The sequence below is a fragment of the Salmo salar genome, chromosome 18 (assembly GCF_965601325.2).
Source record: "Salmo salar chromosome 18, fSalSal1, whole genome shotgun sequence".
Classification (NCBI taxonomy): domain Eukaryota; kingdom Metazoa; phylum Chordata; class Actinopteri; order Salmoniformes; family Salmonidae; genus Salmo; species Salmo salar.
Window position 1 is genome coordinate 69,082,069 of NC_138308.1, and position 26,674 is coordinate 69,108,742.

The following is a 26,674-nucleotide window of genomic DNA, read 5'->3' on the forward strand; positions in this document are numbered from 1 at the left end:
AATATTTCTCATTCACTGGAATATGTTAGCCCATGCAGGGAGTAAACACACTTCATTGTAAAGAACCACACAACCATGGAAAACTATTCTCTAAGAATGAATGAATAAATTAACAAAAAAAATGAAGCAATTTCAGACCTTTTACTGCAGGGCAATTATCAGACTCAAAAGTCTGGAAGCATATTGTGTAAACGTGTGAAGAGAGGGCAATTAAATAGTTTCAACCACTTTCAACAAACTGAGGAGAAGCATCCAACTGCAGAGAGCGTTAACGAGCCATACAAATAAGTTACTCAAACCAGAAGTACAGACTACTTCAGAGATTCTTCGAAGTCTATTTCTGCAGAGTCACCCCCATCGTCTATAAAACATTAATATGATCGGACCATTAATATCCCTCTCTAAGCCTTCTCACACCCCCTCACACACACACAACCCCATCACACACACTTCACTATGGGTTAGACCAATCACTATAGACCAGACACAAATAATGTGGAGACGAGACCTTCCATTAAAAATGGCAAGTATAATCGAATAACAATGAATTAGCCCGATTAACCTTATCCTCCAGGTAATTTACTCATGTCTCCTTCAATTGTGTTTTTAATGCTTGCATGCCTGCATTGTCTCCCAACAAACACATTCTCTTAGTTTGCCCAATGGGTGACAATGTTATTAATATGGTGTATCAGAGATCCAGACCTCGCCCCTAAACACATGCATCACAAGAGATAGGAACCAAACAACCCCTTCCCCCTTCCCCCACTAACCCAATCACTTCCTACCCTGTTTAACCCCTCCTACTACTCAATATCAAACCCCCCACCCCCTAATTCCCAACCCATCCAATTCCACCACTGGCGCCTCCATCTAAAGGATATTTTGTTTCAATTTCCCTCAGTACTACAGCTGAGATGAATATGTAATCCTGTGGGCTGAGCAGACAACAACCAGCTTAAATCTGTGGTAAAATCAAATCAAACTTTATTTATCACCTGCGCCGAATACAACATGTGTAGACCTTACTGTAAAATGCTTACTTACAAGCCGTTAACCAACAGTGCAGTTCAAAAAAGAGTTAAGAAAATATTTACCAAATAAACTAAAGTAAAAAATAATAAAAAAGTACCACAATAAAATAACAATAACGAGGCTATATACAGTACAGGGGGTACCGGTACCGAGTCAATGTGTGGGGGTACAGGTTAGTCGAGGTAATTTGTACATGTAGGTAGGGGTGAAGTGACTGTGCATAGATAATAAACAGCGAGTAGCAGCAGTGTAAAAAACAAATGGGGGGGTGTCAATGTAAATAATCCGGTGGTCATTTGATTAGTGATGTACCGGGCCGTACGCACTGCCCTCTGTAGCACCTTACAGTCAAATGTCGAGCAGTTACCATACCAGGCGGTGATGCAACCAGTCAGGATGCTCTCGATGGTGCAGCTGTAGAACGTTTTGAGGAGCTGGGGAACCATGCCAAATCTTTTCAGTCTCCTGAGGGGGAAAAGTTGTTGTTGTGCCCTCTTCACGACTGACTTGGTGTGTTTGGACCATGATCGTTTGTTGGTGATGTGGACACCAAGGAACTTGAAAATCTCAACCCGCTCCACTACAGCCCCGTCGATGTTAATGGGGGCCTGTTCAACCCGCCTTTTCCTGTAGTCCACGATCAGCTCCTTTGTCTTGCTCACAGTGAGGGAGAGGTTGTTGCTGGTCTCTGAGGTCTCTGACCTCCTTCCTATAGGCTGTCTCATCGTTGTCGGTAATCAGGCCTACCACTATTGTGCGCGAGTCACTGGTACTTCCTGCTTTAGTTTTTGCTTGTAAGCAAGAATCAGGAGGATAGAATTATGGTCAGATTTGCCAAATGGAGGGCAGGGGAGATCTTTGTATGCATTTCAGCATGTGGAGTAAAGGTGGTCTAGAGTTTTTTTCCCTGTGATTGCACATGTGACATGCTGGTAGAAATGAGGTAAAATGGATTTAAGTTTTCCTCCATTAAAGTCCCCGGCCACTAGGAGCGCTGCTTCTGGATGTGCATTTCCTTGTTTGCTTATGGCCTTAAACAACTGGTTGAGTGAGATCTTAGTGCCAGCATCGGTTTGTGGTGGTAAATAGACAGCTACGAATAATTTAGATGACAACTCTCTTGGTAGATAGTGTGGTCTACAGCTTATCATAAGGTACTCTACCTCAGGTGAGCAATACCTCGACACTAGTCAACGCTCACCAGCTGTTATTGACAAATAGACACACACCCCCACCCCTTGTCTTACTAGACATAGCTTCTCTGCCCTGCCAGTGCATGGAAAATCCCGGCAGCTCTATATTATCCATGTCGTCGTTCAGCCACAACTCGGTGAAGATATTACAGTTTATAATGTGCCGTTGGCAGTATAATCTTGATCATAGGTAATCTATTTTATTTTCCAATGATTGCACGTTGGCCAATAGAACTGATGGCAGTGGGAGTTTAATCACTCGCCTATGAATTTTCATAAGACAGCCTGACCTCCGCCCCCTTTTTCTCCGTCTTTTCATCACGCAAATTACGGGGATTTGGGCCTGTTCCCGAGAAAGCAGTATATGCTTTGCGTCGGGCTTGTTGAAAATAAAGATTATGCTTCCAGTTCGAGGTGGGTAATCGCTGTTCTGATGTCCAGAAGTTTTTTTCAGTCATAAGAGACAGTAGCAGCAACATTATGTACAAATTAAGTAAAAAAATAAGTTACAAACAACGCAAAAAAACTAACAAAATAGCACAGTTGGTTAGGAGGATGTAAAACGTCAGCCATCCCCTCCGGTGCCATTCTAAACCATAAGACCCGGTTGCAGGGATGAGATGTTTTACAGTGCACTCAAAGGGGCTGCTGTTTTTATGCTGTATAGGAATGTAGTATTGTGTTGTAGTCTTTTGAGGGTTTACTGTACTGACAGAGACTACGTACATACCCCAACCAGAAGCCTTGGATTACAGGCAACATCCGCACTGAGCTAAAGGGTAGAGCTGCCGCTTTCAAGGAGCAGGACTCTAACCCGGAAGCTTATAACAAATCCCGCTATGCCTTCCGACGAACCATCAAACAGGCAAAGCTTCAATACAGGACTAAGATCGAATCGTACTACACCGGCGTTGACGATCATGAGATGTGGCAGGGCTTACAAACTATTACAGACTACAAAGGGAAGCACAGCCGAGAGCTGTTCATTGACACAATCCTACCAGACGAGCTGAATTACTTCGATGCTCGCTTCGAGGCAAGTAACACTGAAACATGCATGAGAGCATCAGCTGTTCCGGACAACTGTGTGATCACTCTCTCCGCAGCCAATGTGAGTAAGACCTTTAAACAGGTCAACATTCACAAGGCCGCAGGGCTTACCAGGACGTGTACTCCGAGCATGCACTGACAAACTGGCAAGTGTCTTTCCTGACATTTTCAATCTCTCCCTGTCTGAATCTGTAATACCAACATGTTTCAAACAAAGCACCATACTCCCTGTGCGTAAGAACACTAAGGTAACCTTCCTGAATTACTACCGACCCGTAGCACTCACGTCTGTAGCCATGAAGTGCTTTGAAAGGCTGGTCATGGCTCACATTAACACCATTATCCCAGAAACCCTAGACCCACTCCAATTTGCATACCGCCCCAACAGATCTACAGATGATGCAATCTATATTGCACTCCACACTGCCCTTTCACACCTAAACAAAAGGAACACCTATGTGAGAATGCTATTCATTGACTACAGCTCAGCGTTCAACACCATAGTGCCCTCAAAGCTCAGCACTAAGCTACGGACCCTGGGACTAAACACCTCCCTCTGCAACTGGATCCTGGACTTCCTGACGGGTTGTCCTCAGTTGGTAACAACACATCCGCCATGCTGATCCTCAACACGGGGTCCCTCAGGGGTGCTTGCTCAGTCACCTCCTGTACTCCCTGTTCACTCATGACTGCATGACCAGAAACGACTCCAACACCATCATTAAGTTTGCCGATGACACAATAGTGGTAGGCCTGATCACTGACAACAATGAGACAGCCTATAGGGAGGAGGTCAGAGACCTGGCTGTGTTGTGCCAGGACAACAACCTCTCCCTCAACGTGATCAAAACAAAGGAGATGATTGTGCACTACAGGAAAAGGAGGACTAAGCACGTCCCCATTCTCATCGATGGGGCTCTAGTGGAGCAGGTTGAGAGCTTCAAGTTCCTTGGTGTCCACATCACCAACTAACTAACATGGTCCAAAAACAAGAAGACAGTCGTGAAGAGGGCAAGACAAAACCTATTCCCCCTCAGGAGACTGAAAATATTTGGCATGGGTCCTCAGATCCTCAAAAGGTTTCACAGCTGCACCATCGAGAGCATCCTGACGGGTTGCATCACTGCCTGGTATGGCAACTGCTCGGCCTCTGACCGCAAGTCACTACAGAGGGTAGTGCGTATGGCCTAGTACATCACTGGGGCCAAGCTTCCTGCCATCCAGGATCTCTATACCAGGCGTGTCAGAGGAAGGCCCTAAAAATTGTCAAAGACTTCAGCCACCCTAGTCATAGAATGTTCTCTCTGCTACCGCACAGCAAGCGGTACCGGAGCACCAAGTCTAGGTCCAAGAGGCTTCTAAACAGCTTCTATCCCCAAGCCATAAGACTCTTGAACATCTAATCAAATGGCTACCCAGACTATTTTCATTGTCCCCCCCCCCCTTTTACAATGCTACTACTCTCTGTTATTATCTATGCATAGTCACTTTAATAACTCTACCTACATGTACATATTACCTCAATTACCTCCACTAACCGGTGCCCCGCACACTGACTCTGTACCGTTACCCCCTGTATATAGCCTCGCTATTGTTATTTTACTGCTGTTCTGCAATTATTTGTTACTTTTATTTATTTTGGGGGGGTATTTTTCTTAAAACTGCATTGTTGGTTAAGGGCTTGTAAGCAAGCATGTGACAAATAACATTTGATTTGATTTGACAAACAGAGAAGAGGAGAAAGCTTGTTAAAAGTAGGGGCGTAGGGCTCTGGGCTAGGGGTTGCACTCTGACCAAAAATCTTATCACCCAATTAGAGTCGCATTAGCAGATGGGTGGGTGTGGTCGGGGTGGGCTAGCTCGGGAAAAAGGGCCTCTTCCAGTTTAGCTAGAAGGGGATGGGCAAGATGAATGCAATTAGGATTCTCAATGGACATGTCTGGCTACTGAGCAAACAGGTCAACACATGCCAAACTGCTTGTCAAACGGGAGATGCTGCACAGTGTGGGGTAGTGCACTCTGACGCTCTGTGGAGGACACTGATGTAATATTCAACATGTTGTATGTGGTATCTTTCCACATGGCTGTGTATCCATAAGTACCACTCAGACACACTTGACATACAGCACCAGTCAAAAGTTTGAACACACCTACTCATTCAAGGGTTTTTCTTTATTTTACTATTTTCTACATTGTAGAATAATAGTGAAGACATAAAAACTATGAAATAACACATATGGAATCATGTAGTAACCAAAAAAGTGTTAAATCAAAATATATTTTAGATTTTAGATTATTCAAAGTAGCCACCCTTTGCCTTGATGAAAGCTTTGCACACTCTTGGCATTCTCTCAACCAGCTTCACCTGGAATGCTTGGAGTTCCCATATATGCTGAGAACTTGTTGGTTGCTTTTCCTTCACTCTGCGGTCCAACTCATCCCAAACCATCTCAATTGGGTTGAGGTCGGGTGATTTTGGAGGCCAGGTCATCTGATGCAGCACTCCATCACTTTCCTTCTTGGTCAAATAGCTCTTACACAGCCTGGAGGTGTGTTGGGTCATTATCCTGTTGAAAAACAAATGATAGTCCCACTAAGCGCAAACCAGATGGGATGGCGTATCACTCCGGAATGCTGTGGTAGTCATGCTGGTTAAGTGTACCTTGAATTCTAAATAAATCACACACAATGTCACCAGCAAAGCACCCCCACACCAAAACACCTCCTCCTCCATGCTTCACGGTGAAAACTACACATGCGCAGAGCATCCGTTTGCCTACTCTACATCTCACAAAGACAAGGCAGTTGGAACCAAAAATCTCCTATTTGGACTCATCAGACCAAGTGTAACGCCCTGGCCATAGAGAGGGGTTTTTGTTCTTTATTTTGGTTAGGCCAGGGTATTACATTGGGTGGGCGTTCTATGTTCATTTTTCTATGTTTTTGTATTTCTTTGTTTTGGGCCGTGTGTGGCTCCCAATCAGGCACAGCTGTAGTTCGTTGTTGCTGATTGGGAGTCACACATAAGGAGCCTGTTTTTCCTTTGGGTTTTGTGGGGGATTGTTTCTGTTTAGTGTCTTGCACCTGACAGTACTGTTTGGCTGTCAGTTTTCTTGTTTTTGTTGTATAGTGTTCTTACGGTTATTAAAATTCAAGATGAACACTAACTCCGCTGCACCTTGGTCTAATTCTGACGACGGCCGTTACACCAAGGGACAGATTTCCACTGGTCTGATGTCAATTGCTCGTGTTTCTTGGCCCCAGTAAGTCCCTGCTTCTTATTGTTGTCCTTTATCAGTGGTTTCTTTGCAGCAATTCGAACTTGAAGGCCTGATTCAGGCAGTCTCATCTGAACAGCTGATGCTGAGATGTGTTTGTTACTTGAACTCTGAAGAATTTATTTGGGCTGCAGTTTTTGAGGTTGGTAACTCTAATGAACTTATCCTCTGCAGCAGAGGTAACTCTGGGTCTTCCTTTCCTGTGGCGGTCCTCACGAGAGCCAGCTTCATCATAGCGCTTGATGGTTTTTGCAACTGCACTTGAAGAAACTTTCATGACATTTTCCAGATTGACTGACCTTCATGTCTTAAAGTAATGGTGGACTGTCATTTCGCTTTGCTTATTTGAGCTGTTCTTGCCATAATATGGACTTGGTATTTTACCAAATAGGGCTATCATCTGTATACCAGCCCTACCTTGTCACAACACAACTGACTGGCTCATACGCATTAAAGAAAGAAATTCCACAAATTAACTTTTAACAAGGAACACATGTTAATTGAAATGCATTCCAGGTGACTATCTCATGAAGCTAGTTGAGAGAATGCCAAGCGTGTGCAAAGCTGTCATCAAGGCAACGAGTGGCTACTGTGAAGAATCTCAAATATAAAATATATTTTGATTTAATTTAAACTTTTTTGGTTACTACATAATTCCATATGTGTTATTTCATAGTTTTGTTGTCTTCACTATTATTCCCCAATGTAGAAAATAGTAAAAATAAAGAAAAACCCTTGAATGATTAGGGGTGTCCAAACTTTTGTCTAGTACTGTACATATTCACTTCCCTGCCCTGGGATCAAAAATCAAAATCAGGCTTCGCTACTTTATAGGGTAATGTAATTGCAAAAGACTATGAAAATCAAATGAATAACAGAAGTCAGTGGTCCATGTTGCCATGGAAACACAGGCATTCTTGTTGCTCAGTTGATGCGAGGACATTTTTCCTCTAAAACCATAAAACCATAGATACACTGCATCTTTGATAGGTGCCATTTCTATTGGAAATGCTCAAATGACATGTTATGTGTTCTGACACAAAGATTGACAACAGACCTACAGTGTTGCCTGGAGTGATCTAGTCTAGGCAACATGTTGAAGTGCACAGTGCCATACCGTATAGGGTTTAACGTCTTGTACTGCCGTAACCATGGTGGCCAGATTGTAGCCATTCTGAATGGCCAGAGGCTGGGCCAGATGTTGGGGATTTAGGGTCGATTTGGTTCAGCGGCTCAACCAACCCCTCCCCCTTCATCGAGAACCCTTTCAACTATCCAAACCCCCACTGTGCGACAACCTGGCTATACCAGACTTGACCAGCCCAGACGTTCATCTACGGTCACTCATCTGGCTTTGACCATAGATTCACCATCAGTTGACCGCCAAAACACTCAGGCAAAACAAATATACAGAAAGAGGGAGAATTGGGCCAGAGAAGAGTAGCAGCCAATATGGCTGGCTGATGCTAATGTCAATAGCCAGTCTGTCTACATCAAACAAGACGATCTTTAACAAGCCTATCTAATGTATGCATTCCCTTTTATCTCTATGGATTATGGCGACAGAGCTGCACCAGATGAGCCATTCGCCCTTTATTTGTCACAGTTCCCTTGTATCGGTTCAAAAGACTTTGACGTAACAAAACAAAATTATTTTCCAATCGTTTCGTTCTGAACAGAATCATCATTTTTTTTTGTTCCGTTCCACTGTTCCGACCAGCAAAATGAAGTTCTGAACCGGTTTGAAGCCACAAAAAAGTACAGGTTTATATCGTTCCTTTCTGTCCCTTTTCAAACCTCTGAAACAGATTTCAGATTGGGGCGGCAGTGTAGCCTAGTGGTTAAGGTATTGGACTAGTAACTGAAAGGTTGCAAGATCAAATCCCTGAGCTGACAAGGTACAAAATCTGTTGTTCTGCCCCTGAACAAGGCAGTTAACCCACTATTCCTAGGCTGTCATTGAAAATAAGAATTTGTTCTTAACTGACTTGCCTAGTTAAATAAAGGTAAAATAAAGATTAGCTCGACATTAAATTACTTCTCCAATCAGTGCGGATGGAGCAGCTTGCTATGGAGCAGGCAAGCTATAGTTGTTTTAGCCTAGGCATCGACATTATCGGCTGCCTAGGCTATAATTGTTTACATGCGCGATTGACAACTAAGTTTGGGGCACGAGGCGCGACTGAAGTTTTGCGGGTGGTGAGAGAGCGCATGAGGGTAGAGGAGGAGGCTTGGGCATCTTGTTATGCCATTAATTATCTGAATTAGACCCACAGAATTATACCTACAGAGGATTGGCTTCTATGGCGGAACTTTGAATGTCTTTGAACTTCAGAGAGTTGGACCAGAGCTGTGTAGCTAGCTAGCAAACATGCTTGTGTGTGCAGAGCAGCACCACAACGAAGAACACTGTGAAACGTGATAACTATATAATCCATAATTAGCACTGAAAAAGGGAATCCATTCTTCTCTAATTAAAAATCTTTACCTAATTTCGGAATCACACTTGTAATGTCAGTAGGGTACAGAAGTCTAAGATTCGGAGCTAGAGGGGCACGTTGCCTACACAGGCCCACACAGGAAAAGATTTTCAGCTGGCAAGTAGACACTGGAATATGTTTCTGAGTGTCTGAGTGACAGAGTGAGGGCTTTGGTATAGGTGCCTTTTTGCACTTTTTTGTGTAGAAAAAAAATGCCTGAACGTAAAACGTTATTAACTGGTTCCCATGCTTTTAAAATAACGGTTCTGTTCTGGAACAGTACAGATCACTTTTGTTCCCGTTTCTGATTCTGTTCCTCAAAAAATGTCGTTATTTTCCGGTTTTCGGTTCTGTTTCCTGAACCGGTTTCAACCCCTGGTACAAAGAGAGAAAGAACTGGAGGAACGGTTTTAACTCTCAGAGGACAGACAAAAGTAACACCAGGATATGACTAACACAGCAATGAGGCAGAAAGCTACATTTGTGAAAATGGGATACCTCAGAGAGATTTCAGAAACTGGCATAATTCAAGTGTGCCTCCCCCTCTATCTCTCTGTTCATCTCTCTGTATCACATTCACCACAGTCCTCCTGGAACCTCTCATGTAAAATGCAGAATCCAGCAGTACTACAGTTCTAGTTTAGTGATAAATATAAGGGAGAGAGAGGGGACAGACGGAGAGAGTTTGAAAGGCCACAGGCTTTCTGTGAGGTTGTCCTTCAGCTGCTCCAACTGTGAATAATTCATCCAGAAATAAACTGGGGCAGCGAAGTCTGTACAGCCAGGGTCAATGGGAATAGAGATGAGCAAAGGAAACTGATTCAGGCTAACCCTGATATGCATTAAATGTGCTGAACCCAACACCTCAAATACCCAATTCAGTCCAAACAAAACTTGAATGATTTTCCAGACAAAGAAAATGTGAAACCCAATCACTCATCATAAAATCATCAATGAGGAATAGTACCTAAACACTGAGGAAAAATTACTTACCTTTCTCATGGTCCCAAAAGCCACGAACCCTGAATCAACCGTCAGCCATGAAGTCTGCATCTCCTTCACCTGAACACACATCACTTCCTGAATCCCCCCACAAGAGCTACCCTTCCTTCCGACCCAAGGTCTCTGAAGCTAAACACAGTGTGCAGTCCAACCGTGTGCTGATATCCCTGGTGTGTTGACCAATAGTATTGACAGGGACCCAGTGTTTGTCCCAAAAACAGCCCTAGGAGCTGGACTGGGACCAGCAAGGGAATAATTAAACAGACACTAAAGCAATTGGTGACTTTAATTGGCGAGACTCTAATCTCAACTGATATCTCGGGCACACAGTTTATCACGACACTTTACCAACCGAACACACTGGAAACTGGAGAGGCACTAGTACAGACTACAGTGTGTTGAGATGCTGAACCTAGCTGGAAATAACTGTCCGGACGCCCACATAACAGTAACCTATTGTAGATCTTCACAAACCGCCAGGGGGACCAAGTGGAGACTTTGTTGTAAGTACCGATGTTCTTGCACAGATGGATGGTATGGATAAACACTTGTAGAAACATAAATATTCAGTGATTTTAAATGGACAAAGATAAACCGATGACTCATATGAACACATTGATATGCTGCTGGTTTGGAGAAGCAGCTAGCACCAATATCACACATTTCAGAGCTAGCTCACTCTACCTGTGGCTAGAACCCTACAGTTTGGACCCTGACAGTAAAATTCCAATTAACAACCCACTCACATTTCTCTCTAGGCTCTCTCACCATCCCTCCCTACATTTAATTATTGATAGGCTCTCTTTCTCTCCACAATGCTGATGGAAAGTAGACTGCTTTGAACACAAACAGGGTAGGACTTCCCAAGCGAATTGGGAAGCCCAAAGTACTGACACACTTTTAAGTTATGCCCTTCTAACATCCAGAGAAACCGCATTTGGTACTGCATGTAGCTCATGTGACAAATGGAATGAGATGAACCAATTTGCCCAAGACTCACATCTGGCGAAGGGATTTGTAATGGTGGTTTAGTTGGAACTGACACTAAATGGGGAGGGTGTATTGGAGGAATATTTGGTAGTTAAGCTCTTTTGGAAGATCCTTACACTCAACTAAATGAGCTAGAATGTAATGAGGCGTGCAAAATGGTGGCGAGTGTTGCATTATTGTCATTTAAAATGAATTTATGTCCACTCTGTAGAAGGCTCAAGTTCAGATTCGGATAATGATTTCAAAAAGGCAATACATTCATCTTTGCCATCTTCGTCTGTGACATCCCTACATGACTCCCTTTGGGTTACCATGGTTATTTGACTGGCCCTGAGCTACCGTTTTACATAGTACCATGGCAATGAGATTAGACTGTAATCCTGGATTTCTCCAATCCCAGTTTAGTGCCAAACAGGGGATACAGTACAGCCATAAACTAGTCTCCTCAGCGATAATACCCCATCTAGACAGAAAACTGACTGAAAAGGAAACATCAGATTATTACGACTGCTAGATAGGGCATCAATTCTAGATTTTTATCATTTGTTTTTCGTACAATTTGACAATGTTGCCAAATGCACAGTGATGACAATACAGATAACTATTACTCTATTTAAAACTCACCAAATACACATGAATAATTTTATTTCGCCTGTCAAACAAGTTCAAAACAAACGTAACAGTACAGTCCACTAGTTCAGACAGATAGCAGATGTTCAGCCTACTTATAGCATACTGTACAACACTTGCAATGCAGGCCGGGACACTTTGTACTACATACGGTAGATCCACACGTACTAATCTACAGGAGCTGAAATGGAGGAGGGAGGAGAGGGCAGGATGGTGAGAGGGAGAGAGTAGAGAGAGAGTGTGGTCTAGATCATTCTGCATAAACAATTCACCCTAAATTGTTTCAGAAAGGAATCTAGTAGCAGAGAAGCATATCAAATGGACTCTGTGCCAAATAAATATTGTAATGCAAGTGCAACATGTACATGTTGGTGCATCTCTGAACCAATCAGAAATGAAAGTTGCTGTTAGGGTGTTTGTGTGTGTGTGGGGGGGGGGGGGAATTAATTCATGTGTATGAGTATGTGCACGCATATGCAAGTGTTTTTGTGTATGTGGATATTGTATAAGGGCGATTCCTTGGGAAAGTCTACCTGAGCATGCACAGATAAAGTTAGTAATTTACAATGAAACCATGTTCAGAGCTTGTTATTCCACTCACAGCTGTTCCCCATTGTTAGTTATGAAGATAAGATGCTATTGAAGTGATACAGACCAACTTGAAGTATCGTGATGATTGTTTGCGTGTTATACAGTCTTGTAAATACACTGAGTATACAAAACATGACACCAGGTGAATCCAGGTGGAAGCTATGATCCCTTATTTATGGAAATTGTTAAAACCACTTCAATCAGTGTAGATGAAGCGGAGGAGACAGGTTAAAGCAGAATTTTTAAGCCTTGAGATAATTGAGACATGGATTGTGTGTGTGTGCCATTCAGAGGGTGAACGGGCAAGACAAAAGATTTAAGTGCCTTTGAACAGGGTACGGTAGTAGGTGCCAGGCGCACCGGTTTGTGTCAAGAACTGCAACGCTGCTGGGTGTTTCACACTCAACAGTTTCCCGTATGTACAGTACCAAGAACGGTCCACCACACAAAATACATCCAGCCAACTTGACAGAACTGTGGGAATCATTGGAGTCAACATGGGCCAGCATCCCTGAGGAGGAATGCTTTCGACAACCTTTAGAGTCCATGCCCCAACGAATTGAGGCTGTTATGAGGACAAAGGGCAGAGGAGAGGGGATGCTATGACATACTCCACAGACTATGTTGTTTAATCTAAAGGCCATACAAAAACAATACAACAACAACAAAAAGAGGGAAGCAGATTGGAGTAGTCAGCTGATGGACTTAGAAGTTCATGCTTATTGAAAGTGCTTGCAAAAGAAGTTGTATTTTTTTGTTATCAGTGTAATGTTTGACTTGCAATGGTCTAACCCCAGTTCTCCTTGTTGTATGAGTCTAGGAGGAGTTCTTCATTTGTTATGTACAGGAAAACGTTACGAGATGTCTCCAAGCCAAAAGAGGGCGCTGCTGTTATGTGTATCTTAGTGTGGTACTACTCTATTGTACCAGTGAACAGTTAAGAACGACTTACTATGCTCTGAATGGAGCTGTAGGATTGCTACCCAATGATGCTGAAGTAAAGTAGCCTTCCCTATAGCTCAGTTGGTAGAGCATGGTGTTTGCAACGCCAGGGTTGTGGGTTCGTTTCCCACGGGGGGCCAGCACAGAAAAAAAATGTATGAAATTGTATGAAATGTATGTATTCACTACTGTAAGTCGCTCTGGATAAGAGCGTCTGCTAAATGACTAAAATGTAAAATGTAAATGTAAAGATTATTTTTATTATTATTATTATTATTATTTTTTTTTTCCCAAGATGGCGTAGCAGTTCAGACGTCCTCTACCCTCCTCTTGTCGTGTCCCGTGTATATATATATTTACATATTTTTTCTTCACTTATCTTTTTATATATATATTTTTTTTTATTCTAAAAACTCAACCTCAAAGCACTCTCCTGCAACCCGCCTCACCAATTTAAAAAAGAAAGTATTATTTACCTCATCTGAATTCCACAACAGAAGCTAGCAAGAGGTTAGCCATTTTCACTGGCTAACGTTGAAGTTCAGCTAGCCACGGTTAGCTGTCCTCAGCTATCCATTAGCTCGAAAAGCTATCGCCAGTTTTTGTACAGCGCGACTCAGACCAGAGCATACCGGACCTATTCTCTCTCCTTTCCCCGATTTCTACCGCAGGCTCTGGACATTTACACCTGGATCTTGCAGCTAACTAGCTGCTACCTGAGTGACTATTTGCAACGTCGGTCACGGAATTAACACACATTATTACGGAGCTAGCCAGCTAGCCAGCTGAAGAGTTCCGTCAGCCACTCCTGGGCTATTCCTGAGCTAGCCAGCTGAAGTGTCTCCTGGGCTACAACTCACCTATCCTGACCCGTTTTACTGCCGATGCGGAGCCCCATCGGGTCTTCACGACTGGACCACCGACGTTATCTGCCCGAGGGAGTTATCCAACTGGCCCCTCCGTCGCGACGTAACCTGATCGCCCATCTGCGGCCCGCTAATCGTTAGCTGTCTTTTCGGCTGCGATCTGAATAGGTCTATCGGACACTTTTCTTGGGCCACTATAACTAACTATTTTGCCAACTTGGACTGGTCCCCCCTTCCACACGGAACCCCACCCACCCACAGACGGAAACGCACGAGGTGGCTAAAAACAGACCTCCCTCCCATCTTCCACCAGCTTGCTACCTATGGCCCGGCTAGCTGTCTGAATCTCACTGGACCCTTTGATCACTCGGCTAAGCATGCCTCTCCTTAATGTCAATATGCCTTCTCCATTGCTGTTCTGGTTAGTGTTTATTGGCTTATTTCACTGTAGAGCCTCTAGCCCTGCTCATTATACCTTATCCAACCTCTCAGTTCCTCCACCCACACATGCTATGACATCTTCTGGTTTCAATGATGTTTCTAGAGACAATATCTCTCTCATAATCACTAAATGCCTAGGTTTACCTCCTCTGTACTCACATCCCACCATACCTTTGTCTGTACATTATACCTTGAAGCTATTTTATCGCCCCCAGAAACCTGCTCCTTTTTCTCTCTATTCTGGACGTCACAGACGACCAATTCTTATAGCTTTTAGCCGTACCCTCATACTTATTCTTCTCTGCTCCTCTGGGGATGTAGAGGTGAATCCAGGCCCTGCAGTGCCTGGCTCCACTCCTACTCCCCAGGCGCTCTCTTTTGATGACTTCTGTAACCGTAATAACCTTGGTTTCATGCATGTTAACATTAGAAGCCTCCTCCCTAAGTTTGTTTTATTCACTGCTTTAGCACACTCTGCCATCCCGGATGTCCTAGCTGTGTCTGAATCTTGGCTTAGGAAGTCCACCAAAAACTCTGAAATCTTCATCCCTAACTTCAATGTTTTCAGACAAGATAGAACGACCAAAGGGGGCGGTGTTGCAATCTACTGCAGAGATAGCCTGCAGAGTTCTGTCCAGCTATCCAGGTCTGTACCCAAACAATTTGAACTTCTACTTTTAAAAATCCACCTCTCCAAAAACAAGTCTCTCACCGTTGCCGCCTGCTATAGACCCCCCTTGGCCCCTAGTTGTGCTCTGGACACCATATGTGAACTGATTGCCCCTCATCTATCTTCAGAGCTCGTGCTACTAGGTGACCTAAACTGGGACATGCTTAACACCCCAGCCATCCTACAATCCAAGCTTGATGCCCTCAATCTCACACAAATTATTAATGAACCCACCAGGTACAACCCCAAAGCCGCAAACACTGGCACCCTCATAGATATCATCCTAACCAACGTGCCCTCTAAATACACCTCTGCTGTTTTCAACCAAGATCTCAGCGATCACTGCCTCATTGCCTGCACCCGTAATGGGTCAGCGGTCAAACAACCTCCACTCATCACTGTCAAACGCTCCCTGAAACATTTCAACGAGCAAGCCTTTCTAATCGACCTGGCCCTGGTATCCTGGAAGGATATTGACCTCATCCCGTCAGTAGAGGATGCCTGGATATTTTTTTTAAATGCCTTCCTCTCCATCTTAAATAAGCATGCCCCTTTCAAGAAATGTAGAACCAGGAACAGATATAGCCCTTGGTTCTCCCCAGACCTGACTGCCCTTAACCAACACAAAAATATCCTGTGGCGTTCTGCATTAGCATCGAACTGCCCCCGCGATATGCAACTTTTTAGGGAAGTTAGAAACCAATACACACAGGCAGTTAGAAACACCAAGGCTAGCTTTTTCAAACAGAAATTCGCTTCGTGCAACTCCAACTCTAAAAAGTTCTGGGACATTGTAAAGTCCATGGAGAATAAGAACACCTCCTCCCAACTGCCCACTGCACTGAGGATAGGAAACTCTGTCACCACCGATAAGCCCACTATAATTGAGAATTTCAACAAGCATTTTTCTACGGCTGGCCATGCTTTCCACCTAACTACCCCTACTGCATTCAACAGCACTGCACCCCCCACAGCTACTCGCCCAAGCCTCCCCCATTTCTCCTTCTCCCAAATCCATTCAGCTGATGTTCTGAAAGAGCTGCAAAATCTGGACCCCTACAAATCAGCTGGGCTTGACAATCTGGACCCTTTCTTTCTAAAATTATCTGCCGAAATTATTGCAACCCCTATTACTAGCCTGTTCAACCTCTCTTTCGTGTCGTCTGAGATTCCCATAGATTGGAAAGCAGCTGCTGTCATCCCCCTCTTCAAAGGAGGTGACACTCTTGACCCAAATTGCTACAGATCTATATCCATCCTACCCTGCCTTTCTAAGGTCTTCGAAAGCCAAGTCAACAAACAGATTACCGACCATTTCGAATCCCACCGCACCCTCTCCGCTATGCAATCTGGTTTCAGAGCTGGTCATGGGTGCACCTCAGCCACGCTCAAGGTCCTAAACGACATCGTAACCGCCATCGATAAGAAACAATACTGTGCTGCCGTATTCATTGACCTGGCCAAAGCTTTTGACTCTGTTAATCACCACATCCTCATCGGCAGACTCAGTAGCCTTGGTTTCTCAAACGATTGCGTCGCCTGGTTCACCAACTACTTCTCTGACAGAGTTCAGTGTGTCAAATCGGAGGGCCTACTGTCTGGACCTCTGGCAGTCTCTATGGGGGTACCACAGGGTTCAATTCTTGGGCCAACTCTTTTCTCTGTATACATAAATGATGTCGCTCTTGCTGCTGGTGAATCTCTGATCCACCTCTACGCAGACGACACCATTCTGTACACTTCTGGCCCTTCTTTGGACACTGTGTTAACAACCCTCCAGACGAGCTTCAATGCCATTCAACTCTCCTTCCGTGGTCTCCAACTGCTCCTAAACACAAGTAAAACTAAATGCATGCTCTTCAACCGATCGCTGCCTGCACCTGCCCGCCTGTCCAGCATCACTTCTCTGGACGGTTCTAACTTAGAATTTGTGGACAACTACAAATACCTAGGTGTCTGGTTAGACTGTAAACTCTCCTTCCAGACTCACATCAATCATCTCCAATCCAAAGTGAAATCTCGAATTGGCTTCCTATTTCGCAACAAAGCATCCTTCGCTCATGCTGCCAAACATACCCTCGTAAAACTGACCATCCTACCAATCCTCGACTTCGGCGATGTCATTTACAAAATAGCTTCCAATACCCTACTCAACAAGCTGGATGCAGTCTATCACAGTGCCATCCGTTTTGTCACCAAAGCCCCATATACTACCCACCACTGCGACCTGTACGCTCTCGTTGGCTGGCCTTCGCTTCATAATCGTCGCCAAACACATTGGCTCCAGGTCATCTACAAGACCCTGCTAGGTAAAGTCCCCCCTTATCTCCGCTCACTGGTCACCATAGCAGCACCCACCTGTAGCACGCGCTCCAGCAGGTATATCTCTCTGGTCACCCCTAAAGCCAACTCCTCCTTTGGTCGTCTCTCCTTCCAGTTCTCTGCTGCCAATGACTGGAACGAACTACAAAAATCTCTGAAACTGGAAACACTTATCTCCCTCACTAGCTTTAAGCACCAGCTGTCAGAGCAGCTCACAGATCACTGCACCTGTACATAGCCCATCTATAATTTAGCCCAAACTACTACCTCTTCCCCTACTGTATTTATTTATTTTATTTATTTTGCTCCTTTGCACCATATTATTTATATTTTATCTCTGAACTTTCTTCAAACTACAAATCTACCATTCCAGTGTTTTTCTTGCTATACTTTATTTACTTTGCCACCATGGCATTTTTTTTGCCTTTACCTCCCTTATCTCACATCATTTGCTCACATTGTATATAGTCTTATTTTTTTTTCTTCTACTGCATCATTGATTGTATGTTGTTTTACTCCATGTGTAACTCTGTGTTTTTGTATGTTGTCGAACTGCTTTGCTTTATCTTGGCCAGGTCGCAATTGTAAATGAGAACTTGTTCTCAACTTGCCTACCTGGTTAAATAAAGGTGAAATAAATAAATAAATAAAAAAATAAAAAGATATTCTTATGAACATTACCTAGCTCTTGTATTGAATAATCGGTACATAAAACAGTATCGTCCATGGCGTTGTTTTAGGAAACGTTTTTGTCAAACATGTACCTTACAACGGATCATCATGAAATGTTCTCTGTAAAGCAAACTTTCCTCAATGTTGATATGGTCTATAGTTGGTTTCTCTCCTTTCGTTGTCAGTATCCTTTTTCAGCGTAATGATATCTGTAACATCCATAACCTGTTAGGGCTAGGAGGCAGTATTGACACGGCCGGATAAAAAACGTACCCGATTTAATCTGGTTACTACTCCTGCCCAGTAACTAGAATATGCATATAATTATTGGCTTTGGATAGAAAACACCCTAAAGTTTCTAAAACCGTTTGAATGGTGTCTGTGAGTATAACAGAACTCATATGGCAGGCAAAAACCTGAGAAGATTCTGAACAGGAAGTGGCCTGTCTGACAAGTTGTTGTTCATCTTGGCTCTTTTTATTGAAGACTGAGGATCTTTGCTATAACGTGACACTTCCTACGGCTCCCATAGGCCCTGAGAGCCCGGGAAAAAGCTGAACGATATCGAGGCAGCCTCTGGCTGAAACACATTATCGCGTTTGGATAGTGGCCGGTCAGAGTACTCTGAGACTCAGGCTCGTGCACGAGGGCACGAGATGTTTTTATTTTCTCTCTCTTTGTACGTATACACGCTTTCCCGGCCGGAAAATTATCGCTTTTTTACGAGAAAAATTGCATAAAAATTGATTTTAAACAGCGGTTGACATGCTTCGAAGTACGGTAATGGAATATTTAGAATTTTTTTGTCACGAAATGCGCCGTGCTCGTCACCCTTATTTACCCTTTCGGATAGTGTCTTGAACGCACGAACAAAACGCCGCTATTTGGATATAACAATGGATTATTTGGGACCAAACCAACATTTGTTATTGAAGTAGAAGTCCTGGGAGTGCATTCTGACGAAGAACAGCAAAGGTAATAACATTTTTCTTATAGTAAATCTGACTTTGGTGAGTGCTAAACTTGCTGGGTGTCTAAATAGCTAGCCCTGTGATGCCGGGCTATCTACTGAGAATATTGCAAAATGTGCTTTCACCGAAAAGCTATTTTAAAATCGGACATAGCGAGTGCATAGAGGAGTTCTGTATCTATAATTCTTAAAATAATTGTTATGTTTTTTGTGAACGTTTATCGTGAGTAATTTCGTAAATTCACCGGCAGTGTTCGGTGGGAATGCTAGTCACATGCTAGTCACATGCTAATGTAAAAAGCTGGTTTTTGATATAAATATGAACTTGATTGAACAAAACATGCATGTATTGTATAACATAATGTCCTAGGGTTGTCATCTGATGAAGATCATCAAAGGTTAGTGCTGCATTTAGCTGTGGTTTGGGTTTATGTGACATTATATGCTAGCTTGAAAAATGGGTGTCTGATTATTTCTGGCTGGGTACTCTGCTGACATAATCTAATGTTTTGCTTTCGTTGTAAAGCCTTTTTGAAATCGGACAGTGTGGTTAGATTAACGAGAGTCTTGTCTTTAAAATGGTGTAAAATAGTCATATGTTTGAAAAATTGAAGTTTTTGCATTTTTGAGGTATTTGAATATCGCGCCACGGGATTACACTGGCTGTTGAGTAGGTGGGACGCAAGCGTCCCACCTAGCCCAGAGAGGATAACGGAGGGCGTAACATCCATAACGGAGGGCGCAACATCCATAACGGAGGGCGCAACATCCATAACGGAGGGCGCAACATCCATAACGGAGGGCGCAACATCCATAACGGAGGGCGCAACATCCATAACGGAGGGCGCAACATCCATAACGGAGGGCGCAACATGCATAACGGAGGGCGTAACATGCATAACGGAGGGCGTAACATCCATAACGGAGGGCGCAACATCCATAACGGAGGGCGCAACATCCATAACGGAGGGCGCAACATCCATAACGGAGGGCGCAACATCCATAACGGAGGGCGCAACATGCATAACGGAGGGCGTAACATGCATAACGGAGGGCGTAACATCCATAACGGAGGGCGTAACATCCATAACGGAGGGCGTAACATCCATAACGGTTGTTTTTCCTCTCTAAATTATTAATGGAAATGACAGTCTTATCAAAATTATCGTTTTTTGTGTTCAGCCATGCCTTTTCTTCAAAATGGCTATCCATGTTTTGACCTGAGACTTACACACTCACAGACGTTTGCTAATATGTTTAGTGTCACGTCCTGACCATAGAAAGCTTTTATTTTCTATGGTAGAGTAGGTCAGGGCGTGACAGGGGGTTTTGTCTAGGTTTATTTTCTATGTTGGGTGGTTCTAGTTTCTGTATTTCTATGTTGTTGTTTTTTGGGATGATCTCCAATTAGAGGCAGCTGGTCATCGTTGTCTCTAATTGGGGATCATATTTAAGTTGTTGTTTTTCCCACTAGGTTTTGTGGGAGATTATTTTGGTTTGTTGTTTTTTGTTTATTAGTTTATTGTATGTCTTGCATAGTTTCACTGTTAAATAAAAATGTTGGAGCGATACACGCGCTGCGCCTTGGTCCACTCCTTCATACGACAAACGTGACATTTAGTCTCGCCAAAAAGCTTGTCCATTTTATGTAGCATCCATAGTTTTTTAATTTATTTTATTTCACTTTTATTTAACCAGGTAGGCAAGTTGAGAACAAGTTCTCATTTACAATTGCGACCTGGCCAAGATAAAGCAAAGCAGTTCGACAACATACAAAAACACAGAGTTACACATGGAGTAAAACAACATACAATCAATGATACAGTAGAAAAAAAAATAAGACTATATACAATGTGAGTAAATGATGTGAGATAAGGGAGGTAAAGGCAAAAAACGGCCATGGTGGCAAAGTAAATAAAGTATAGCAAGTAAAACACTGGAATGGTAGATTTGTAATTTGAAGAAAGTTCAAAGTTAAAAATATAAATAATATGGTGCAAAGGAGCAAAATAAATAAAATAAATAAATACAGTAGGGGAAGAGGTAGTAGTTTGGGCTAAATTATAGATGGGCTATGTACAGGTGCAGTGATCTGGGAGCTGCTCTGATAGCTGGTGCTTAAAGCTAGTGAGGGAGATAAGTGTTTCCAGTTTCAGAGATTTTTGTAGTTCGTTCCAGTCATTGGCAGCAGAGAACTGGAAGGAGAGACGACCAAAGGAGGAGTTGGCTTTAGGGGTGACCAGGGAGATATACCTGCTGGAGCGCGTGCTATAATGCTTCTTATTAGCTATTTTCTCCAACATGCCAATATTAAGAAGTCCACTTGTTTGGGTAAACAATCCCCCCCCCCCCCCCCCCAAGGGGTACAATAGACACACACATCAAAAGTTACATTTAGATTTTGTTTGTCCATTCGGTGAGACATTAAAGTTGTTAATTTGTATCCAAATGTAATGTCCATAACGCTGGAGTTCCCCTTCAGTGAGTATTCCTCTTCACAGAAACTATAGGTCAGTACTAACACCATCATGACCACCAGCAAATAGAGACAGGATGAATACTGGAGCAGGATAATGTACTGTGGTAGACAACAGGTGCACCTCTCCTGTGACTCACACACACCCACATGCAGGCAGGTCAACACCTGCCTGGTATCCAGCTCAGCTACCACTGAATTATATTATATATTCTCTCGCTCTCGCAGCTCTGGCCATTTCGGCCAAAAAAAAACAAAATGTACAACCTTCGTCGAGCCTTGTCTTGTACAAGCCTACATATCATACCTCTTCCTTCAGCGATAACCTACACTTCTGTAAGTGGGTGTGCTAAGATACACGTTCCTGTATGTAATAACGCACTACCTAGCACAGCAACATACATGTACTGGAATTGACAGTAGAATTGCAGATCTGTATACCTCAGTCACTCCAGCACATTGCAGTACAGAGATCAACTCTGAGAAGCACTATGCAGAATATAACGGACATAAAAGACCATCGAACAGACAAAGCAGAGAGATTAGTATTGAACTTCCCAGGGTCCAAGGGGCAGATTACACAAATTATACTACATGTCTATCCTTATGATACACACACATATGCTGGCACACGCACACTTCTGACTACTTTAGATGAAACTGTACTACTATTCTTTATGTGGGGACAGTTGATGTACTCATCAATCTATCAATTTCACTTAGCAACTCTAAGCATGTCCATAACTCGGCTTGGTTATATTTACCAGGGCGGAGATCAAAGCATAAGAATACAACGTGTGATTTGATTAGCATGAGAAGCTCTTTAGTGAAGAGGTGTCAAGGCAACGCCTGTCTGAGGAAAAGCTATTCAGAACACAGATATCGATTTTCTGACTCTGACAATATAAGCAGCGTTTTGGATTCCACAAAGTACTACTCCGCAGTGCAGGGAGCCCGCATTTTTTCAAGGTCGGTGAGAACTGACTGAGGCACTCTGTAACATGTGCCAATATCATGATTATTAAGTAATATACTGCAGGCAATATGGATAGACGGTGTGTGTGTTTGTGCCAGTCTGCATGCCCCAGTATGCATGCGCATGGATGTGTGCGCGTGTGTGTCTCTGTGTGTGTGTACTAAGTTGGTATGTGTGCGTTACTGTATCGACTGTAGGTGGCAGCAATTATTCATCAGCACAGCTTTTACCAAGGACATCTCCACATCATCCTCCATATCTCCACATCCAGGTGAAAATCCTGGTCCCTCTACCCCAACACGGGTGCCTTTCCCTGGGTTAAGCACAGCGGTGGTATCCCCCCCTCCTCCCCGCCTGGTTCTTTTGGATCCGGCGTGTATGGGTCCCACAATCCATAAACATACAGGAGCATGTGTGTGTAACATAGGCCCGGAGAAAGGAAACACAGTGGACTTCCTCCCTACTTAGATGAAATGGTTAATTCCTTTTCACATTATACGCATATGAGTGGAGGCAGCCTTATTGCAGATGTAGAGGGAAGAGAGAGAGTGAGGGGTATAATACTGGGGTGAGCAGTTTCACTGTAGCCTCACTTGTCCTGTGGGTTACTGCTCCACAGTGAGATGGGGTGTACAGGTGCTGCTCTGCCACGCAGTCATACTAACCACAGTACGATGACGCAGTGAGGGAATCTGCAAGCTCATACTGTAACGAATAATACTGGATGTGTTTCAACTCAAAGTACACCAAAAAAGTTGCCATCTAGAACCTTAAAGCGTTCTTTGGCTGTCCCAATAGGATAACCCTTTTGAAGAACCCTTCTTGGTTGCAGGTAGAACCATAGTTTCCTCGCATTGGCTACCTTTTCCACAGGACGGTGGTAATACACCACTAACACACAGAGGACGCTACAGAGCTACACTGGGATGATGGGCGAGGACCGGGCCTCCTGGTTGGAGACACGGGACGTTTTCCCACTGAATCGATCTTCTCCTTCCCTCTGTTGGACAGGGTGGTGAGAAAGAGAGAAAGAGAAAGAGAGAGAGAGAGAGAGAGAACTGGGTTTGACACACTGCTGCCAGCACAGACCATTGAGGAGATGAAGGAGTGCTACGTGCATGCGCAAACACGTGCGCGCACGTACAAGCCTGCACCCACACACACCCACAGACTCTGATCTCCAAACCAGTAGTTGAGTCCAGACACAAAGGTGAATTAACGAAATGACAGCCATGGCACTCACAATGACAACATCTGTTCTTTGTGCTATTTGGTAACACAGACGAGGATGAAGAGAAGCTCCACTAGGAAATTTATACTGAGAGGAGAACGTCTGCTTAGAGGCTAGTGGTGCACCAAGTCAGTCATTTCCCTGACGGACACGAGTTTATGTAGGGAGAGGGAGAGAAGGAGGGAAAGGAGGAGGGAGAGAAGAAGAGAGAGAGCGCGAGAGAGAAAGAGAGAATGAGCGGGAGAGAGAGCATGAGAAAGAGAGAAAGCAAGAGAGAGAGAGAGAGAGAGAGAGAGAGAATGAGAGGGAGAGGGAATAAAGGGAGAGAGAGAGAGAGAGCGAGAGAGGGAGAGAGGGAGAGAATGAGAGGGAATAAAGGGAGAGAGAGACAGAGAGAGAGAGGGAGAGAGGGAGAGAATGAGAAAGAGAGAGAGCACGAGAGAGAGAGAGAGAAAGCAAGGGTATATAGGGAGAGAGAGTTGACCAGTGTCCGCAGTGCAGGGAGACACCTGCTGCCTGCTGCTCTCCTGTTGCTCCTCTCCTCTGCTCCTCCTCTCCATCGCCACTCTGACACGACACAGCCACAGGAACATTGATGGGTATTTACACTGTGTCTCTTCTTCATACTGCATAATGTGGTAGGCCACTGTCGGACGTACTGGCTCTACTGTAGTCAGTAATAAAATCCTGGTTACTACAGTACAGAGCCTGGTCAACAATGAATTCATAATGTAATGGTAGACTACTCAAAGTAGTAGATTTGATTTAATAGTGACACTTACCTCACATACACCTCTCATGGTCACCAGAAATATATAATAAATTATTACAATACAGTATGTGCAATTTATCAGATACTTCTATCCAAAGTGACTTATCTAATGCGTGCATACATTTTGGGCATGGAGGAGAGAGGGGGATAACTGAGCTGCCAGTGATCATATCTCCATCCAAGAAGGAGAATTATACAGCACGCAAACTCTCTCGTTGCTTTGCCGCCCTGCCACTGAACGCAAACACACAACAACAGCGGCAGTTCATCTGCAAACTATCAAAGGCACCGGGGCAACTGTGGAGCAATCTGGGTCTGGATGGGGTCGTATGGGCGAATGACTGGGCGCATAAAGAGTTTCTGCCTGGCTACAGCCTGCTTGGAGTTTACCAAAAGGCACCGAAATATTCTCAGACCATGAGAAACAATATTCTCTGGTCTGATGAAACCAAAATTGAACTCCTGGCCTGAATCCCAAGAGTCCCGTCTGGAGGAAACCTGGCACCATCCCAGCTGGAGCTCGGACTTGAACCCGATCGAATATCTCTGGTTGACCAAAGTCCCTTCTCCCCCGATTGCTCTAAGAAGAGCCTTGGTGACCTTATATAGAAAGGTGTGTGCCTTCCCAAATCATGACCAATCAACTGAATTTACCACAGGTGGACTCCAATCAAGTTGTCGAAACATCTCAAGGATGATCAATGGAAACAGGATGCACCTGAGCTCAATTTAGAGTCTCAAAGGGGAAAGGGTCTGAATACTTACGTAAATAAGGTATTTCTGTTATACATTTTTTATACATTCGCTAAAATGTTTAAAAACATGCTTTCGCTTTGTCATTATGGAGTATTGTGTGTAGATTGATTAAAGAAATTGTTTTATTTAATCCATTTTAGAATAAGGCCATTAGAGCTAGAGTCCTCCTCTACGAGAGAGCAGACCAATAATCCCACTGATAATCTCCTCAAACGGCAGTCAATAACAACAGTAGCCTACAGAGGGGGACAGGCAAATACACAAAAACAACACAGATAAAATCGCCCCAACAGGCAGGTAAAAGGGTAAAACCTCGCTAAAAACAAACAACAGTATTTAGTTTTGCCACGTAGGGTGTGTTATCTGAATCAGACTAGTCTATTCTGGGTGGTTAGTTTATCAATGAATGTTGCTGCTTCTTCTATTCTGTTGGCATTATCAATTGGACAGATGGAAAAACAACCACACACACACTCCGAAAATATACATGGCACAAAATATGGATTGAGTAATACTTCAATGAACACACAAATGTCACACCATGGCAGTGGCCAAGGTAGTACAGGCTCAAAATAAGTCATGAATTGCAATGTGAGCAAGTGATATTTTCCAATACTGCTGCATCGATCTCCTAAGAAACAGCCAAGGCATTCATCTGTCTATGGACACTGTGTGCTTGGGAAGAAACTGAAAAATAGCAAGCGCACACACACACACACACACACACACACACACACACACACACACACACACACACACACACACACACACACACACACACACACACACACACACACACACACACACACACACACACACACACACACGATCTATACCTGAACCCAGGGGTGTCACTCTAAGCATGGCAAGTCACAGTCAATACAGTAAGCACACCATGTAAGCACACCATGTACTGACACACATTAGTCCCCATCCCGCCCTGTCCTCCTCCCTCCACACACACCTGCACGTCTGCCCCTCCCTTAGAGAACAGAGATGTATAGTGGTGATCGTGAACACACCTCACTTTGATTGGTCAACACACATTGAACATAGCCTGGTCCCAGATCTGTTTGTGCTTTTTGCCTACTCCGTCGCCATTGTCAAGCCTGACGTGACCGTTCCATAAGGAGTTAGCAGGAGAGGAGAAACAGGCTGGCACCCAGGCAGGATTGATCATGGACCACCTCAACATACAGAACCAGTGCAATATAGTACACAAACTGTGCAACTACTATCAGGGGAAGTACACGAAATACAGTAAAATGAGACACTGCATTTATACTTCAATCAGCTTGGGGAATAGGGTCGAAAGGTACTGCGCACTCACT

The 26,674-nt window shown here is 43.8% G+C and overlaps 1 protein-coding gene across 4 annotated transcripts in view; it reads right to left on the bottom strand.

Moving 5' to 3' along the window:
• LOC106577504 (ankyrin-2) overlaps positions 1 to 26,674 on the bottom strand; it is a 262,877-nt gene that overhangs the window by 105,637 nt on the left and 130,566 nt on the right. The window lies entirely within an intron of this gene.